Source organism: Echiichthys vipera (genome assembly GCF_963691815.1).
Source record: "Echiichthys vipera genome assembly, chromosome: X".
Taxonomy (NCBI): Eukaryota; Metazoa; Chordata; class Actinopteri; order Perciformes; family Trachinidae; genus Echiichthys; species Echiichthys vipera.
Genome location: NC_139825.1, coordinates 34299485 through 34313996, shown reverse-complemented (window position 1 = coordinate 34313996; position 14512 = coordinate 34299485). Strand labels below are relative to the sequence as shown.

Genomic DNA, 14512 nt, shown 5'->3' with positions numbered 1-14512 from the left:
GTATGTGTATACATACAAAGATAAAAACTCATAACTGAGATATATGTTGCATATAGAGCACAATTGTCTTGTTCTTGAAGGGCCCAATCTTACACATTGGAACATTCTCCCTTCTGACTGCAATCACAGTCAGAACTCTCAAAAAATATCCATTCAATTACCTATACGATTAAAGCAATGTTCAGACAGACAATTGCACTACAGAAAAACCGCGACCGCATCATTCTTTTAAAAGAGACCACTGCCTTGGCACACTGATCATTCCGCTGTAGGCTCCAGCAACATCATCCGACCATGTATTGCAGTGGAGAATTAAATACATTCAAGCACACATAGCAGATAAAATACCTTGAAACACGGATGGCTCTATTTTACAGTTTACCCCTGTGGCAACATGACACAGTGCTATTTTTGTGTAGCTCAACACTGCCCATATTTGAGTGTGTGTGGCCCTACTTCCTTCCTCACTGCCATCATTGTCCTCTTATACCAGCTAATTTAACTTAGGTCAGCTTTCACTTATGAGCTTCTATATATTTATATATCTATATATTCAATATATTATTTTCACACATTATTCACACGACACACACTATTTCCCACAGCAGGTATATTAAAAGGGCAGGGGTGAGATAATTTATAGGATGGACACGTTAAGGACAGGGAGGAGAAGAGGAGGAGCCAAGAGAGAGAATGTTTGCTCCTTTATTTTCTTTACAATGCTGATGGGAATGAGGAGCGGGGTTTGCCGAGCGTATGTTGAGGCTTGACAGGCCAATCATGTTCCTGCAATACTGGGACATTAGTTCTCCTGTAAATGCTGATTATGCAAAACAGGACGCAACTCTCCCAGGGACCCTGTGCCTCAATTTCACCTTGACTATCAAAGTGTCTGCACGAAGGGTGTTTTATGACCAGGCTATATCAGAAACGATGAGAGATACTATAGAGAGATGGGGTAGGTAGGAAAAGGAGGAAGGGAGATAAGGGAGGCAAAAACATGAGATATAGGGAAATCAAAATAAGGACAGAAAGCGGAGAGGTGAATAGGATTGTGGGGTTTTCCTTTATTTTTCTCCTTATCTCAGTTTCCTCCCCCTGCTCTCCATTTTGGTGAGTCACAAGAGCAAAGCTATCGGTCTATCAATCACCAAGCCTACAGGTCAGGGAGTGTGGTCAGTTTATCAAGCTTGGATGTTAAAATATGAGTATTTCTTTTTTACAGTTATCATTGAGAAAAGCAGGTATGTGAGAATGAGAGAGAGAGAGAGAGAGAGAGAGAGAGAGAGAGAGAGAGAGAGAGAGAGAGAGAGAGAGAGAGAGAGAGAGAGAGAGAGAGAGAGTAAACACTGCGGGAGAAAAATGCACTTATGGAAGTATTGAAAGAATTAAACACCTCAGTAAGAGGAGTCATTAAATTGCACATAATTTTTAGTCACTGCTGCTGCAAAAAAATGTGTGAGAGAGAAAAGAAAGAGAGAGAGTGAGCAGGAGAAAAAGAGAAATATTAGTGGCGATGTTCATGGAATAGCAAACCATACTTCAGCTGAGACAGTGCTGGCCAGGTTCAGGGAGAGGTGGTGTCATCCAATTTCCACAAATGAAAGGCCTGGAGAAGACGAATAGGAGAGAGGAAAAGAAAAAAAGAACGATAAAGTAGGAGACCGAGAAGAGGGGAAACTGCACGGACAGAAGGACATGGAAAGAGGAGCAGAAAAGGGTGAGTGAGGAGCAGTGGGAGCCAAACAAAAGGCAGCACTTCTACTGCATTTTAATCAGAGCTCTACCTGCGCTTGAATCAAACACCAGGGGAGCCCTGTGGATCAAGGTACCACAGCGAGCTAACTGCAGACAGAAGGGCCTGAGCTGCAGTTATCAGATATACCCTCACTTTCCACTTTGAGATTAAAACGACTCGACACAGACAGCGGCCCCTTCGACATAAGCAGCCACAATAAAGTGACAAGCCAGCCTATAAAAAAACTAATTTCTTGCTCAATGGTACGGTTGCGCCGTGCGACGAGAGCAGATGCCGATTTAAAACATCGTGGCACGTAGGGAGGCCGGCTGCCTCATTTTCTTTTGTCATTTACAAGTGAGGGAAAGACACGATGAGGCAGAGTAAGCGAGCGAGCAAATGAGAAAGCCTGATAAAAAAAACGGGTGATTTAAAATTTAAAAAAAGTCCCCACAATAATTCTTCTTCATTTAGGCCAGCCACGGCTTGATGTAAGAGGGTGTGAATCACACAACAAATTGCATCTGGGGGTCTCAGGATGCTTGCTATCTATCCTGGTAATAAGATGATGACATCATGACACGTTAGTGAAAAGACAACGTGAAGTTATCCACTTCATGAAAATGGAAACACCAATAGTGTCGTCACAAATGGGCCCCCTTGCCCTCTTTCTCAATCGCTCCACTTCCTCCTCGTCAAGGCAGACGCAGCCAACTACTGGCAATGTAGTCAATCACTCAGCTTCTTACACTCATTCCTTTTTTCTAAAATCTCTCCCATTGTCCCTCTACCTCCTTATCCCGCTAAACCCTCTTCAATTTCAATTTCCTCCACAGCCAGAGTGAAATGGTGGGAAGAGTGCTGAAACAAGGTTGTGAGCCATATCTGGCACCATCAAGGAAAAACATGTCAATCATCTTGGGCTGGAGCGTGTCTGTGGCTTTGGGAATGGGCAGCCACCATATTGGGGGAGCCGAGGCTGTTATCACATCAGGGAAAAGCATTAGAGAGGACGGGCTGTAAGGGGCCAAGTTGATTGGATTTGATATCAGGACGCCCTATCAATTGACAGGACTGTGCTGTTTCCCTATGGACACAGGGAACTGGAATGAGGGATTGAAAGGGAGGTAAAAGACATAACAATGAGAGAAAAGCTTGGGGAAGGAGGGGTCCTTTCCTAGCCTTACTTAATCCTGTTTATTTGGTTTAAGAGTGGCGGGAATCCTGAGAAGAGTTGGGAGTGGTGGTGTGTTCTCATGTACGTTGAGAGTCCAGAGGCTGGTGAAGTGGTGAGCTTTTGGATCAACTCTTCCTCTCTTACACTCTTCTCCAAAGCAGCTAAACCTGTCCGTTCAGATAATGGCTGTTGCTCAGCCCTAGAGCTGTGCTGATTTATTGCTGGTGGCATATCAATTACAGCACTCTCCACTGGAGGGGAGAAGGAGGAGGAGAAGGTGGTGAGAAAGGGATGATGATGATGAGGAAGGAAGAAGAGCAGCACTCAGACAAATTCTCTACCCTCTGCACTGCATCACAACATTTGGGTCACATCTGGAAAAAGAGGGGGAGAGGGCGGAATTGAGGGTTTAAGAAAGAAAGGAATTATAGTGAGGAAGGTGGGTGTGTGTGAGAATGAGGGAAAGGCTCTGAAAATGAATGTGAATTTTAAAGACACACACTCATATACACAAAGTCAATTATTATAACCCAACCATAGTGTAATCGATGAGTTGATTGAAAGCAATAAAGTGTAAGAGACACACATTCGGCGCACTTCAACCCACACACACCAACTTCATAGCCTATATATGGTCTCTTATGGTCTAATTATGTGCATGCAAATCAAAACACTCATGTACAAACCCCTAATGGGTCTCTATCTTAATCTTCCCCCCACCTTTTCCCTTTGCAGCCAACACACTCCAAAGATTGGAGAATTGTCTTGGGGAGGAAAAAGAGAGGGGTGAGGGGTTGGGTAAAGGATTAAACAGTGTGAGGAGGCAGCAGGAAGCGGGTGGTGGGGTTGGTTAGAGAGGAGGTAAAATAGAAGGGGAGCCAAGCCCTGAAGCCTTAATCCTCTCCCTGGGTCTGCCTAATCTCACTGCCACTATCTGCATATGGGAAGAATGGATTACCATCCCCCGTCACACTGACGGATGGATGGATGGATTGAAGGAGGGATGGGTGGAAATCCCTAGACAGACATCACACTCAGACACAAACACCAAAAAGTCTTGACTTATTGCAGTGTGGAGGATGTGGTTGCCCTCAAAACTATTTTGGGGCTTTGAGCAAATACAAACTCAGGCCTGCACACACACACACACACACACACACACACACACACACACACACACACACACACACACACACACACACACACACACACACACACACACACACACACACACACACACACACACACACACACACACACACACACACACACACACACACACACACACACACACACACACACACACACACACACACACACACACACACACACACACACACACACACACACACACACACACACACACAGAGAGTAGTGTTGGTGCAGACTGGTCATTTGCATCCTCGTTAGCTCGTCCGTGTTAAATTTGTACCAATCAGCTGTCTCAGGGGGAGAGAGGCCTAAGCTTCAAGAGTCCTCTTAACAAACCAAAAATTCAAATCTCACCACTGAAACAAAGCAATTAGAGAATGTCAACATATGCAATAATTTATCAACAATATCAAAGCCCATTCGTCAATATCCATGGAAATTGGTTCATAAAGGTCCTCGTTTTTCAGTAAATGGTGAATGACAGCAGAATATGTATTAATAACTGAGTATGGATATTATTTCTTCCCTTGGGGGACATATAACTAGAAACAGTCAACCTAAGATCTGATATTCTTTTTTCTGTCATTGCTTCATATCATTACTTGATTAACAAGAAAAAAATATTTGAGCTAGCACTTTTAAAGTGCCAAAATCAACTGTCCCTATATTGTATTTAAATCATCCAGCGAGCCAAGACAAATTTCAGAGGAGGTAAGACCAATTTTCAAGAGGTCGGATAACAAGGCAGTATTATATATTGTGGTATCGTGTATCATTTCCTTCCTGACTTGGCTGGGGGAACAAGCTGACTGGCAAGTCTTAAGGTGTATAAAAAGCCCTTATGAGTCCTGTTTTAGTGCCAAAGTAAATCAGTTTAGCGAAGGACAAGCACCGGTGCCCTTTCTCTCCTTCTCTCTGTGGCAGGTGGCCTGCCAAAACAAATGCCTTGTTCCAGAGTACAAAAGTAGTGTATATCTGTGTGTGTGTGTGTGTGTGTGTGTGCGTGCGTGCGTGCGTGCGTGTGTGTGTGTGTGTGCTTACTTTCAAGCCATCATCCCGACTGGAGTGATAAACCGTAGCCACTAGACCTGTCTAGTGGCTACGGTTGACATGAAGGAGTTGAGAAAAAGGAACATTGCCCTCAAACAACGTCCTCTGTCCATTCTACATTAGTTTTGCTCATGTGCACTAGCCAAGAATAAATTCTTTACAGCAGACTCTTTACAAGCTGTTTTTACTCTGTTCCATGAAATAATAGAATCTCAAGTTTGTAATTCTCATGTGTTTTGAGAAAGTATCATGAGCCAAAGGGTCATAAAAAACATAATAAACCATTATTAAAAACATGAAAAACAGACTTAAAGGCTTTACACCACAGCCTTATTTTGTTAGCCTGTTCATCTGTAATCATCTGACTGATGCGACTTATTTTTACTGTCCCCCTCTATTTGTTTCCCAGGCTTGAATCAGTAGCCTGCACAATGATGATGGTGGAAACTGCCAGACAATCCACTCACACATTCAAGGTCTGGAGTGGCAATAAGTGCGAGGAAAACTGCTTCTCTGACACCTAATGTGCTTTATGGATAACAGAGAGAGTGCGTACGTGTGTGTGTGTGCGTGCGTGCGTGCGTGCGTGCGTGCGTATGTGTGTGCGTGAGAGAGAGAGAGACAGCTGCCACTCCGAGACAGCAGAACGACTGTGGGCACTACATCACACAAATTCTTCTTCTCCACCTCATTCCCTGCAACAATAAACGCTCACACACTCTTGTGTTTTCAGAGGGAAATGGGATTAAATGCAGACAGACGTTACTTCAGAGACAAAGTGGTATACAAGTATGTGTTAATGTGCGTGTGTGTTGCAGTTGGTCACAAATGTGTGCACATGCACCTGTGCTCTGAGGCTACAGCACACAGTTGTTCCTGCTACGCCTGCATTTGTCGAATATGAGACCGAGGGAGAAGGGGGTCGTTGGCTACTGTGTGTGTGTGTGTGTGTGTGTGTGTGTGTGTGTGTGTGTGTGTGTGTGTGTGTGTGTGTGTGTGTGTGTGTGTGTGTGTGTGTGTGTGTGTGTGTGTGTGTGTGTGTGTGTGTGTGTGTGTGTGTGTGTGTGTGTGTGCATAAGAGCATGAAACACCACTGCCACACACACACACACATCATGGCGACATTGACACCAGCTTCTGCAACCTCTCTGAATCGGACTGCTGGCGATCTCACACTAAGTCTGCTCTGTACTGGAATTCAGAGGTAAATGAGCCATGGACAAACCTCAATGTGGAATTCATCACCTCATCAAACAAACACATAGCATGTATATTTGTGTGTGTGTAAGGTAATCTGTGTGACAGGTGTGGGAGCCCCACCTTATCCTTTAAATCTCACCTCACCCTACAAAGCTGGCATTATGCTTTTTACACATTCTGAGCAGCTTGAGGTGGTCAGATAGTGATCTGCACCATCTTGTTGCTCTAAACGGTTTATGAACATCATGTCTGAGTCGGCTGGTGAACACAAGGCCAAGTGTCTCCTAGGCATGCTTCCCTTTTAAATCCAATAACGCACAAAGAACATTCAGACTTGTCTCCATCTTTGCATCTACCCCAATCGTCTCCACTGAATCCTCACATCAACCTCACACTGTTTCTTTTTCCAAATTTGCTAAACAGCTCACATCTCACTTTGCATCTTCTCTGTCACGTTCTCCACATTTTATGACTCATAGCAGTACAGAAACCCAAATAAAAATACCAACATTTATGGCGATAACAACAAACTAAACATGAGCATACATTTGTTGTTAGTCTGTTTTCTTTCTCAGGGGTCAAATTCCTGGAAAAACAAAAGGAGTTCATTCCAGCTGCTAAGACAGAATAAACCAGCCTTCACATAAAACCTGCCCACATTTCAAAAAGGGAACACACAAACACACTGATGCAGGCCCCATCGGATTAGTGGTTTACTCTTAATCTCCCGACTGTGTTTGTGCGACTGGGTCTTTCTTTCCATAGCAAATCCTCTCTGGGTGTGTGTGTGTGTGTGTATGTATATGTGTATGTGTGTGTGTGTGTGTGTGTGTGTGTGTGTGTGTGTGTGTGTGTGTGTGTGTGTGTGTGTGTGTGTGTGTGTGTGTGTGTGTGTGTGTGTGTGTGTGTGTGTGTGTGTGTGTGTGTGTGTGTGCTTATGTGAAGATGGGAGAGGTAGGCTATATGTATATCAAGGCCACAATGTGCCTGATAGAAGTCATAAAAAATGCCCTGAATGATGTTGCCCTGGTGAACCAGTGGTGAAATGTTGAACTAACTGCAGTTAGTTCAACATTTCACCACTGGTTCACCAGGGCAACATAATTCTGAGCCTGTGCTATTGTCTGTAGCATAAAGCTAACACAACTATCAGAGCAGGTGATGATATGTAATTAAACAGCAGACTTCACTTGAGGTCAACCTCCTATTGAAGTACATAATATCACAACTGTACCGGAGGTCTTGACTGCTCATTTAAAAGCAACAGTTTCTGAATACGGGCTTTGTGCAGTTTTCTGTGACTTGAGTATTGAGCACCTCTACCTGCTTTATCATTTTTACAAAATGGGACCTTTAAAATCTTGTACACTTCAGAACTTCACCTAGATTGCTGAATTGAATTGAATATAGGCCACTCACTGAAGCTTTACTTGGTCTGGTATGACCCGTAGCACATGGTGGGAAATACTAGCTAATGAAGCATCCATGTTTGCTTAGCCTACTGTTATAGGTGCAGTTTTCTGTCAACAAACCAAGGCTTGTTGGTTAAATAAATTATATTAATTACAAAGCTCTGTGAACTTGACAACCTCACCCAGAAAAGAGACAGAGCCAGACATGGCTGTCTTCACATGAAATTTCCTAATGATTAATAACTCCTGTTATTTGGCCAGAAACAGCACACATAAATAAAACACAAAGTCACAAAATAAAACTGGATCTGCATACTAGATTAGACTAGATTTTAGGAAACTACCCTGTGGAGTGTAAATGGTGCCAGGCACTGTTATTGGTAATCACAAAGCTAGCATGCATCTACATGCCTCCTCATAACTTGAATCAACACTGAGCAATGCCAGTCACTGTGAAGGGCAACCACAAACAATTTTGTGGTTTTCAACAGTCATTCATACCACTAATCAGGTTGTGGTTTGAGTTTTCTATGCTGGTTGTACAGGTGTTGATGTCATGAAACCACAGGTGAAGACAGGTTCAGTCAGTGGACTGAGAGTGAAGTGGGACTTAAAATAGCAAACTGAGGACATAATTTAAGAACTGGCCAAAACATATTGTCTTTACACAGCATATGTACACAACCTATACGATCTATAACGATCTGATTGATGAACTGACAACTTCAATGTTGTCATGAAGACATATCTATACAAAACTAACATTAAAGTGCACTGAAATAATAAAACATGGCCTGTATGAGATATGTTAAATTGCTACATCCACCCGTGAATAGACTGAACTCTTTGTTACAGGAAAACGGGCGCATTCCTCCATGCTTATATTCTCCCTGCTGAGTTCACTATAATGGAATGCAGCCTGCTCTAGCCAAAACAGCTTATAACCAAACAATGCTGTCCTCAACTGCAACTCCCTCCTTCTACTTTCTCTTCCTCACACCCTCCATTTATGAGCTTGACGAACCTTTGACACCCAGGGTGCCGGGGAGGGCTTGTGCTGCACCACTTTGTTGAAGTTGTACTCCATAAGATTTAAGATACGTTGTTTCTAGGGGCCTCTGTGGCGGCAAGATGTTATTGCAGGCAAGCCTGTTCTTTCAGAGCCTCCATCTTGTCACGTTCGTGGTCACTATGTGTGTCAACAACTTTCGCTCTTTTGTAGACTTTATTGAAACACATTCACCTCTCGACTTCCAGTTCATCCTCTATATGTTATCCTCTTAAATCCATACACACGTTACTATTATACTTCTGCCCTTACTACAAGCCTGACTCAGAAGTTGGAATTTCCCAATTACAAGTGAACACAGCATGACCACTGGTGACGATTTGCGCCGGCAGACCAACCACTGTCAGCAGTGTCACTAACATGGCAGCTTATTTACATCTAGCCTGAGAATGTCGCCAAAGACACGGATATTGTAATACTCAGCAAAAAGGCAAGTAGAAGTGCTTTCATTAGTGGCTCATATGACCAATCACCATTGTTTTAACTCACTCTTTGATAGATTTAACTTAAAAAGAAGAAAATCTTACGGAGTACAACTTTAAAACTTGCCAGCAGAGAGTGTTGATTGTTGCATGCCGTTATTAGTCCAGTGCTTTTGATGTTGGTAGCGGGTGGAAGAGGAGTAGTTTGAAGGGGAAAGGTGTTAAAAAGAATCACTATCTCCTTTTGTTTTAATGGCGCAATAAAGGTATCCTCCCCTTCTTTGTGCTTAATGTTTCCAACGTAAGCTTATGTGGACCGCTAACATTGTCAGTACTAGATGAATGGTCAGCTCTCCCTGGGATTGCACAAGGATTTTTGAAATAATGTATCAGTGATGAACAAAATAGCAAGAACAACAGCTGACGAAAAAATATTTCAAACTACCGATATCAATGCCTTATTAACATTAATCTCCGGCAAGAAAAACAAAAAGGAAGTCCAAAGTACACTCTGCTTTTGTCCGTGTTATATCTGTTATTTCACTGGTATTTGTGGTGATTGGAAGAAAGTGACAAAACACACATCTCTAGATAAAGAATATATTAACTGGAATCCCTTTTGTGATTACCTGTTGATATTACATCATAAAGAGGCCTACACCTGACCTCAGTGCTTCAAAGACCTGGCACAAGTCCAAGACTTAATCTAACTCATATCTCCTCAGCTGTGAATTTTTCTGGTGCCCCGGCATCACACTTGATATGGTCTCCACTTCTTAAGTATATTGAAACAGACAGACAACTGACCATCTGCTCTCCTTTTCCCCCTCAGTATGAATCATTACATGATCCAGTACAAGTTAATACAGATAAATGTCCTGCTTTGTTTTTAATGACAGCACACAAGCAAAAGCACTCAAATACACGCCGACAAACGAGCACAAACGAGCACACACAGTGTATCTGGGCTGGTTCACTATTGACTCGGACAGCACATTTATCCATCTTTGTCCATTAAGGCCCATTCTGTTTCCGGATGTGTGCCGTTTAGGAGTATCAGTAACCATATCATTGGCTATGACCGCATGGCTTTATCCTATGCTCTAAATGCTTTACGATAGGCATGTGGCTTGTGTCACATGGTGTTTAGTAGATTTATGTCCACAGATGGGTCACAAGACATCAGGGTTAATGCAGATGTCTCTGCTTGGGGGAATGTGAGTTCAATTCGTTGAAAAACAATATGATAATTCATGCAAGATGTTGGGTATAGGCTGGCAGGCTATTTGGAAATAATTTCTAGTTGAATATAGGAATGTGCATTTGCAAGAATCTGCTATACAATTCTTTTCACCAATCTATTGGGATATATTGCAATTTTATTATTTTTTGTTTAAGGTAAAGTTTTATTTTTAATATATATAAACTGACATGTTTTAGTGTGTAACGAGAGAGAAAGATAGAGAGAGAGAGAGAGAGAGAGAGAGAGAGAGAGAGAGAGAGAGAGAGAGAGTTTTTTATTTTAAGAAAATCTACTCTTATTAGTCCCTCGAGTGTTTGAGTTAAGGTGGACTATGGGACCAGCCACTCACATTTTGATGGCGAGCCACAGCGTTTCAATATTATCAAAAGAGGTATCATAAGCTTTTTTTCTGCATACAAATTTTAAAAAAATCACCCAAAACTACACTGACCCACATGGTCAAACTTATCACAATACACAGGATGATTCACAACTGCATACACACTGAACAAAGATGCTGTCATGCCCAGGAACTCAGTGGGAAAGGACCATTCATTTAGTTTAAATGGCACTGTTATATCCGAGTCATGTGAGGCCAATGCCAATTATCTTCAGTCGCGCCGTTGTGGAGCTCAAACAAAGAAAGCTCGTCCATACCAACTGTTTTTAGCTCAGGAGATATTCAAGCCAACAGGCTCTGTGTGTGTGTGTGTGTGTGTGTGTGTGTGTGTGTGTGTGTGTGTGTGTGTGTGTGTGTGTGTGTGTACGCAGCGGATGGCCAGACATCTCAGGCTTTATTCTAGCACTGTATTTATCTGGTAAGCCAGACTATCTACGGAGTAAAATCTTCACAGGAAAGAGAAAAAAACATAATGAGATAGGAGGCTGGATAAGAGAATGAAGAAAATATAACAGAGAAGAGGGCGATCGAGTGAGAAAGGGTGTAATAATCAGACGAGAGATGAAAATAGTGCAGGTGAAAAGGCGAGGTGATGGAAATGGAGAGAAAAGAGGGAGTGATAGAGGGGGGAGAGGAGAGGAGTTCACGATACCTTTTCAGATAGCCAGCGAGGCAGAACGTGGAGGAATGGAGAGAGATAAGAGGAGAACAGTCTGTGCATGTTTAGCGAAAGGGAAACTTTTTTTCAGCCAGTAGGCAACTGAGTGCCTGTCACATAACTACACCCAACACCACTTCAACTTAGACTAAGTACTTCAAAAACGATACTCTTTATGGAGCCGCACTACAACTTTCAACAAGGATTCCGCATTTGTTAGAGTTTTAATCGAGTGCTTTAATAGCATCACATTTATCATCACCACATAGGCTTTAAACAAAAGTGGCAGGGAATTATTTTTGCAATGGCTGAAACCTGTTTGGTACTCTCTACTGAGAAACATTAAAAAACTGTCTCTCGGCTGATTTGAGTTGCCTTGAATTCATCTTTGTTATTATTATTTCCATAGAGAGACAAATCCAGGTCACCCCAGTCAGGTTTCAGAGACTTCACTCCTCTATACCTCACTGTACATCATAGCCTACAGCTCTTCTTTTTTTTTTAAACCTGTGAGCAGCATCTCTTTTATAAACAGGTTTGTTATTGTAAAAATCTTACCTTAACTGTGATTCTAAATTGTGAATTGTGAATTTTCTCTTTAACTCGTTAGCTTTTGTCTTAAGTTAACATCTAATGAAAAAATGAATACTCTTCTTTAAGAAGAATACACATAAATCAAAAGAAATTTAGCAAAACAGTATGAAATGCAATATGACAGGTACACTTTGAGAAAATTATATTGTTTATAGTTACATAGTGTAGTTGTATCTAGCTAAACAGACCAAAAGGAGAGAGTAACACATGAGGCCATGCCTCCATTCAGGTGAGAACAAACTGCTTTGACTGACGGTAAATACAAACCCTGCCATAACCTGTCTCGATTTTGCCTATTTTACGTTAACCGGCCTGGAAACCTCCTATAATGACTAATGTTAGTCAGACAGACAGCTGTATTACATCGTTACAGAGCGATGATCGTTATGTGTAAAAAAACAAAGAGTTGGGGAATGTTTGTCCAGTTTACCGGAGGAGAAGTGGGTGAACCAGCCCACTCAGTGGCCAGAGGTGACACACCCACACATTTATTCCTTATTGAATCACCAGGTAATGCAGCTCTATGACAATGATCCCTTTCTCTGTCGTTAATATACTGTCATTTTAGTTTAGCTCTGTGAAACAAAACAAACAGCCAAGGCTTTGTCCACCTGAGGTTAAAGGAGGGTGAAAATCTACTGTCTTTCTCTCTGGTACACACACACTCACTGCCATCTTTTTGACATCATTCTGTCATCTATCTGACTCCATTCTATCAATAAATATTACTTTTATTTCCTCAAATGTAATCCAATTTATTTTTATAAACTGAGTACTCACTCCTGTTTTTCATATTAACGGCTATAGAACACTGAGGTCTTCTCCATTTGTTTTCACCCGCGAGGGTGCTCATCCTTTTACGTGACGAAGAGCTGCTTCCAATCTACCTGCCTTTCTAGCAAAAAGTATTTTATAATCATTCATTGTAATCACGAATGCATCAAACTAGCTTTTGTTATAAGATAATATGGGAAGAAGCATTATTAAGGTTTTGCTGAATGTATTTTTCGTTGTTGCATCGTTGTTAGTTGATGATAAACCAACTGGAAGCCACAGTCTACCAACTTTTCTGCCAAACTATCCATCCCCAGGCCAAAAGGTCTTAGTACAATTCCTGTCTTCAGTCCAACACGTCCATTTCATGATCAGAGCCTTTTGAGAGGCGACTGACTGTTCTTGGAGCCCTCCCAAAAGAAAGGGACGGGCCTACTGGTCGGTCCAGAAGGACAAGTATAATCAGCCATTGTGAGTCAGTTGCAGGGCAGACAAGGGGAAGGAGCGGTGAGATTCAACAGAACAAAATACACAGCAACCGAGCACACGTTCATTAGGTCATATTACCGTGACTGTCTGTCAACTTAGCTGACAGCTTGATTAATAAGGCAGCCACTGGTGTAAACAGGGAATGTGTGTGTGTATTCTGTGGGTGTCTGATGGCCTTTGTGTCTCCTTAAGTTTACATTAGATGTATTTGTGTCCAAATGCAGCAATTTACAGAGGGAGGAAAATAACTTTGAAGGAAAAACAAAAAAAGGACAAAAAGGACTGCAGATGAGAGACAAATGCCAAAAACTGTGTCCAAAGAGCTTTTCAGTGTCTTTGCAGCAAAAGAGCCAAGGACGAGGTAGAGCGTTGGGAGAGGTGGAGAGCGCGGGGGAGGATAAGAACAGACATGGAGAGAAAGAAAAACACAGAGGGAGACGTGTAGGAAAGACAGAAATGTGAGCACAGAGGAAGAGCGATAAGGAGAGACTGGTGGGAGTGGGGGAAGATGAGAGGGAGAGTGGTGAGTGAGAGGAATGTCAGAGACAAAGAGGAGAGAAGAGGGACTAAATATATAAAGCGTGTTGTTCAACATAAAACTGGGCTGCATATGAAAAACGCTTTAGCATTGCTATGGCTTATAGGACAACTGCCGTACTCGATGCTTTTGGCCTGAAGCTGCAAACATGCCCTTCTTGTTGTACACTTGACAACTCTTTGACAAGAGAATTGAGAAGGAAGACAAACTTTCAAACTCTCTTCAAAGCCCCACACTGAGCGTACCCTACTGAGGAGATGAATAAAACGGGTAATTTTAGTCTCAGGTCTTAATAATGCTGCGCATGGCAGACACAGCCTCACCAGGGCACACAATCATTGCAAGATAAGAAATGCTCTGCTACCCGCAGTTTAAAATGTGTGTAATTGTTATTTGCCCCAGTCTGATTAAGTCTCCCCTCTGTTTCTAGTGCCTCCCAGCCTGTTGAATAATGGCTTCACTCCCTCCACCTCACCTGCGCATCCTCTTAGCCAGCCACCTTGGTGTACTGTACAAATATATATCACACCAAAACTGGCCAGGCAAATTACCTGCCATGTTCCATGGTCCCCCTGGGATCCACTGCCACTCGTAAC

The 14512-nt window shown here is 42.4% G+C and overlaps 1 protein-coding gene across 1 annotated transcript in view; it reads right to left on the bottom strand.

The window, feature by feature from the left end:
- plxna1b (plexin A1b) overlaps positions 1-14512 on the bottom strand; it is a 197687-nt gene that overhangs the window by 163127 nt on the left and 20048 nt on the right.